Source organism: Nycticebus coucang, chromosome 9, assembly GCF_027406575.1.
Source record: "Nycticebus coucang isolate mNycCou1 chromosome 9, mNycCou1.pri, whole genome shotgun sequence".
NCBI lineage: Eukaryota > Metazoa > Chordata > Mammalia > Primates > Lorisidae > Nycticebus > Nycticebus coucang.
In genome coordinates, this window is record NC_069788.1 from 42,679,135 (window position 1) to 42,685,670 (window position 6,536).

At 48.3% G+C, this 6,536-nt stretch overlaps 1 pseudogene; it reads left to right on the forward strand.

Moving 5' to 3' along the window:
• The first annotated feature begins 1,132 nt into the window (after positions 1–1,132).
• On the forward strand, positions 1,133–4,329 carry LOC128594667 (40S ribosomal protein S26-like; annotated as a pseudogene).
• The last annotated feature ends 2,207 nt before the right edge of the window (positions 4,330–6,536 follow it).

Sequence of the window (6,536 nt, forward strand, 5' to 3'; positions counted from 1 at the left end):
TAGGCGATTCTCTTCCTTCAGTCTCCTGAGTAGCTGGGACTACAGGCGCCCACCTCAACGCCCAGCTATTTTTTTGGTGCAGTTTGGCCGGGCCCGGGTTTGAACCTCAATATATGGGGTATATATGGGGCTGGCGCCCTACCCACTGAGCCACAGGTGCCGCCCTGTCCACTTCTAATTGTAGTTTTTCTGTTGACTTATTAGAGTTCTTTATGTATTTTAGATACAAATCCTTTGATAGATATGTGTTGAATCATTTATTTTTATGTTACTTTGTAAAACTTTGCATTAGGGGGCTGGCGCCTGTGGCTCAGTGAGTAGGGCGCCGGCCCCATATACTGTGAGGGGCAGGTTTGAACCTGGCCTTGGCCAAACTGCAACAAAAAAATAGCTGGGCGTTGTGGCGGGTGCCTGTAGTCCCAGCTACTTGGGAGGCTGAGGCAAGAGAATGGCCTAAGCCCAAGAGCTGAAGGTTGCTTTGAGCTATGATGCCACAGCACTCTACGGAGGGCAACAAAGTGAGACTCTGTCTCAAAAAAAAAAAAAGAAAAGAAACTTTGCATTAGGGACGGACTGGAAATTTTATAAAAACACCTGGTCTATACCCCTGCTGGTTTGAGAAACAGAAGCTCAGTCTTAGCATCTTTCCTTTTTCCTTAATGAAATAATAGTATATGTGCAAGGTTGGATCTTGAATTTTTCCCATATAATTTATCATAAATAATGTCTCCAACTTGCTTTATATATTTATAACCATCACTTTCAATGTTTGCATACTTCCCATAGAGTAGCTGTGCTGTAATTTACTCAGCCAATTTCCAAGGTTAGACATTAGGTTTCCACCTCTTTCTGGGTCTCATAGACAACTCTGAATTCCTCACCTTGGGACAGAAGGCTTTTTCTTGTTTTAGATTTAATTTTCTTAGCTCCCATTCTCACCTTTGTAGTTCACTTTCCTCCTTTATTAGAACTTAGGCCTCAAGTTCAGGCCAGATTGCTGGTCAGCCACATTCTTTGTTCTCATGGAAACCAAAGGTCAGTGGCACTGCTGGAGCAACCTTGTTTTCCCAGTCCCAGACTGAGATTGCACAACAGTAGTAGAGTCTCTAAGAAATTTTACTTTCATTCTCTCATGGTGAACTCCAAGCCAAAGGTAACAGTCAGTGGGAAAAACACAGAGATCATTTTAAAGGACAGACAAGTGCCTCACATAGCATCAAAGAACAATGCCCAGGGTGCACGGATGGAAGCCAGTCTGCACAAAATACTGAGAGAACTAGGAGCCTCTAGTTCTCACACCCATTCGACTGGAGCCTCCTCCCCTGCACCCCGTTGTGGAGGCTACAGTATAGTAACTCCATCTTGAATGCTAGCTAATTATCTGTGACTTCTGGTTAACCAAGTTCCAGAATGCCTCCCAAATTTCCAATTTGTCTATTGTTGCTTGTGTAAGAGCACACACACACACACACACACACACACACACACACGGCAAACCTTGCCTTTAAGCAAATTCCCACACTTTGCCTCTGAAGCTCATCAACTCTTTTCCTACAGTATAGAAGCCCTGGGTCTGAGTATAACAGTGTGGGGAGCTACCTGTCTTGCAGCCCCTGAAGACCATGCTTCTGCCCCTAAGTTCCCTAATAAAACACTCTATCCAGACAGACTAGATTTGTCTGCCTTATTCTTTGGATTCTCAGCTCCTTCTGCTTTGGGGGGTTGCTCTACATATCTGGCCTCTGATGGCAGACCTGGGCTGCCCCCTCCGCTAGAAACTGCTCTCTTGGGTTTTCACACCTACATTTCTCTTTCTTTTCTTCTTTCCTTCCTTCCTTCCTTCCTTCTTTCTTTCCTTCCTTCCTGGTCTTTTCTTTTCTTTCTTTCTTTTTTTTTGAGATAGAGTCTCACTTTGCCACCCTGGGTAGAGTGCTGTGGCATCACAGTTCACAGCAACCTCAAACTCTTAGGCTCAAGAGATCCTCTTGCCTCAGCCTCCCAAGTAGGTGGGATTACAGGTGCCCACCACAACGCCCAGTTAGTTTTTCTACTTTTTGTAGGGATGTGACCTTGTTCTTGCTCAGTCTGGTCTTTAACTCCTGAGCTCAAGTGATCCTCTGGCCTGGGCCTCCCAGATTGCTAGGATCACAGGCCTGAACCCCAGCACCTAGCCACACCCCTGTGTTTCTGAGTCAGCTGTGCCCACCTGTCTCTGTTCCTTTCTCCTCTCTCTTGAACTGCAGTGTCCTCCTCATCTGGGCTCTCCGCTCTTGCTTCTTCACCCTTCTCTTCAGCCCTGGCTTTGTTGGAGGCAGGTTCTGGGTGTGGGGTGTACAGCTTGTCACGGACAGACACCTGGGCCAATCTGACCTTCTCCAAAGTTCCTTCCACCTGGCCTTGTTGGGGAGTAATAATAAGGTGGGGTGGGGCGAGGTGGTAGTGATTGGGGAATGGCCTCACTCAAAGCCACGCCATCACTGTGGGGCTCAGCTCTGGGGCCCTCGCAGAGACTAGAAGCCTCTCTAGTCCCCCCACAATGCCTCGCACATTCCAGGTTGTCCCTCCTTGCCTTTGCCTTTCTGTATTCTGTCCTGCATCCTTGCCTTCCTTCCCCCATCACACTGACCACCTTTTTTTTGAGACAGAGTCTTATTTTGCCACCCTTGGTAGAGTGTCGTGGCTTTTTTGGGCTTGATTCTCTTGTCTCAGCCTCCTGAGTAGCTGGGATACAGGCAACTGCCACAACATACCTGGGTACGTTTAGAGATGGAGTCTTGCTCTTGCCGAGGCTGGTCTTGAACTCCTGAGCTCAAGCAATCCACCCACCTCAGCCTCCCAGAGTGCTAGGATTACAGGCATAACCCACCACGCCCAGCCTCCCTGACCACTTTTTAACACCTCCCTTTCAGTCAGCCCCACTGCCAACTAGAGGCGATACCTGGAACTGACAGAAGTCCCTTCCAAGTGTTTTATCCTTGAAGCAGTTGCAAGGACCTCTCTCCACCCAGTCCCCTAAGATGGTGGTGGGGTGTGCTAGGAGTGTCCTGGGGCCATCATGGAAGGGGCCTGGGACCTATGATCCGCAAGGGCATTGCCTCATGTGGCTGGGAACCTATAGGATCCAGCACCTCAGAGACACCCTAGGAACGCCTAACTCTGTAAGGTAAATTAGCTTTGTGTTTTGGGTCATGTCCTCCCAGCTGGAAGATGAGGTCCTTAAGACAGGGCCCAGTTCTTTTTCCTCATGGGATTTTCTAAGAGGGGGCAAGGGGCAAGATAAGTGTCACATAGGCCAGGCGTGATGTAATCCCAACACTTCAGGAGGACAGGGTGTGAGGATCACTTGAGGCCAGGAGTTCGAGAACAGCCTGGGGAACTTAGAACCAGTCTTCATAAAAAAAATCAGCTGGGTGTGGTGGCCCATGCTGTAGTCCCAGCTACTCAGGAGGCTGAGGCAGGAGGATCACCTGATAGAGTCTGAGGTTACAGTGAGCTATGATGACACTGCTACATCCCAGCCTGGGTGACAGAGCAAAACCTTGTCTCTAAAAACATAAAAAATAAAGATGGGCATCAGATAAGCCTTGGGTGAGAAGCCTCTCCCTAACAGGCAAGTAGAGTGATTTAATTTGATTTAGTTTTTTTTAATTAAAAAAAAAAAAGAAATTCAAATGGTTTGACTCATTTAAAAATAAGAATGGCTTTTGCATCCTCGCTTCAAAGACGACAAAGAAAAGAAGGAACAACAGTTATGCCAAAAAGGGCCATGGCCATGTTCAACCTATTCACCACATGAACGGTGCCCTATTCGTGCCCAAAGGCAAAGCTATAAAGAAGTTTGTCATGGCTCAGTGCCTGTGGCTCAAAGCAGCTAAGGCACCATACACCTGAGCTGGCGGGTTCGAATCCAGCCTGGGTCCACCAAACAACAATGATGGCTGCAACCAAAAAATAGCCGGGCCTTGTGGCAGGCACCTGTAGTTCCAGCTCCTTGGGAGGCAGAGGCAGGACAATCGCTTGAGCCCAGGAGTTGGAGGTTGCTGTGAGCTGTGATGCCACAGCACTCTACCCAGAGCAACAGCTTGAGGCTGTCTCAAAAAAAAAAAAAAGTTTGTCATTTGGAACATAGTGGAGGCCGCAGGTGTCAAGGATATTTCTGAAGCACGTGTCTTGGACACCTAGGTGCTTCCCAAGCTCTATGTGAAGCTACATTACTGTGCGAGTTGTGCTATTCACAGCAAGGTAGTCAGGAACCATTCGGACAGAACGCCTCCACCCAGGTTTAGACCTGTGGGTGCTGCCCCATGACCTCCGCCAAAGCCCATGTAAGGAGCTGAGTCCTTGAGGAATGAAGAAAAACTACCCTTTGGGAAAAAAATAAAATGGAAATTATACTTAATGTTAGAGAAAAAAAAAGAATGGTAGGCTGAAAACTTGACTCAATAAGACGAATATACTACAACATGCTTCCCTTTCCCCCTGTGGTCAGAGGAGGAGACAGGCCAGGAGAGAGAGGTAGAGGAGGAATTAGACAGGGAGGCTGGACTGAGAGGCTGGCCAGGAGGAGACAGAAGGACAGGGAGGCAGGAGGAAGGGAGACAGAGGCAGGTGGGGAGGGTTGAGGGAAGAATCAAGTTAGACCCATCCAGGCTGTAGTCCTGGCTGTCACCCTTGCTCTGGGAAAGCCATTTCTTCCTCTAACCTCAGTTTGTTCATATGAATATTAGACAATTGCTGGGATGATCCAATAAAATGAATGGCAAATACTTAGTACCTGGTAAATGGTACCTGTTTTCAATAGGTGGAAAAAGGCAGGTCCTGGTCTGGGGTTTATGGCTTCTGGAATAGAGATGTCTCAAGGGATCTGGGGACAGTGACATCACCTCATGCTGGGGCCATAAGTGACTGCTCCGAAGAGAGCAGTCATAACTAGGTACAGGCTCTACCCAGCCCCAGCGAGGCAGAGGCTTCCTCTCCACACTGAAATGCCCAATCAGCCAACGTCCAAAGCCTTGGGCAGGAGTCCCTGAGCCTCAACAGGGCTGGTGCCTAGCCCAGGCCTCAGGGGACTCCTGAACTGCTGGTTGCTGGCTTCTTGCTTGGTGCAGACAAATTCCTGACCTGGCACAGCTGTCCCAGGCCTCACTGGGACTCTAGTGGGACAAAGTGATCAGCTACCTTCTTCCAAGAGTGTACTTGGTTCTGGAGCAGAAGTGGGGGAGACTATGGGAAGGGACTACGGCTGGGCAAGCAGGAGGACATGGGAGAGGTGTATGGGATTGGCAGGAGGCCAGCCAGTGCAGGCGTTTGTGCCTGACCCCATGTCATAGCTGTTTAGAGGCCAGGTAACTATTCCCCAAAGTTCATGTGTTAGAAACTTAGTCTTTAACTGGGCGTGGTGGCTCACATCTGTAATCCTAGCACTCTGGGAGGCCGAGGCCAGGGGATCACCTGAGTTCAGGAGTTTGAGACCAACCTGAGCAAAAGTGAGACCCTTTCTCTAAAAAATACCCGGCCATTGTGGCAGGAACCTGTTATCCCTGCTACTCTGGAGGTTGAGGCAAGAGGTTCACTTGAGCCCAAGAGTTTGAGGTTGCTGTGAGCTATGACACCATGGCACTCTACTAAGGGTGACAAAGAGAGACTCTGTCTTAAAAAAAAAAAGGAAACTTGGTCTTTAATGTAGCAGTGTTGAGAAGTAGGACCTTTGGGGGTGATTGGGTCATGAGAGCTTTGTTCTTATGAATGAATTAATCCGTTTATAGATCAATGTATTTTTTTTTGAAACATTGTCTCATTCTGTTGCCCAGACTGAAATACAGTGGCCTGACAATAGCTCACCAGAACCTCAAATTCTTGGGCTCAAGATGTCCTCCTGCCTCAGCCTCCCCAGTAGCTGAGACTATAGGTATATACCACCATGCCAGGCTCATTCTGAAAAAATTTTTTGTATAGAGGAGGTCTTACTTTGTTGCCCAGGCTTTGGAAGAATGGTTGGTCTTGGTAGTGAAATAATAACTCATAGTTTTTCAGTAAGAACTAAAAATCAGTCTCACTGTCTGCTTCCTTTTTCTCTCTCTAGCTGGCAGGTACCAGCTCACAGCAACCTCAAACTCTTGGACTCAAGCAATTCTCTTGCCTCAGCCTCCCAAGTGGCTGGGACTACAGGTGCTGCCATAACCCTCAGCTATTTTTTGAGATGGGGTCTTGCTCTTGCTCAGGCTGGTCTTGAACCTGTGAGCTCAGGTGATCCACCTGCCCTAGCCTCCCAGAGTGCTAGAATTACAGGTGTGAACCACCGTGCCCACCTAGAACTTGTTTCTATAGCCGCCAGAGCTTTCAAAAAGCTCCTGGACAGACAACAGAGGGGGATCAGTGTCAGCCCTGAGACCCTGCCCCAAATCATAACTCAAAGGCAAAATCACCAATAGGATCAAAAGCACCTGTGATTGGTTGAGTGTGGTGGCTCCTGCCTGCAATCTTAGCCCCCTGGAAGGCTAAGGCAGGAGGATCGCTTGAGCTCAGGAGTTTGAGAC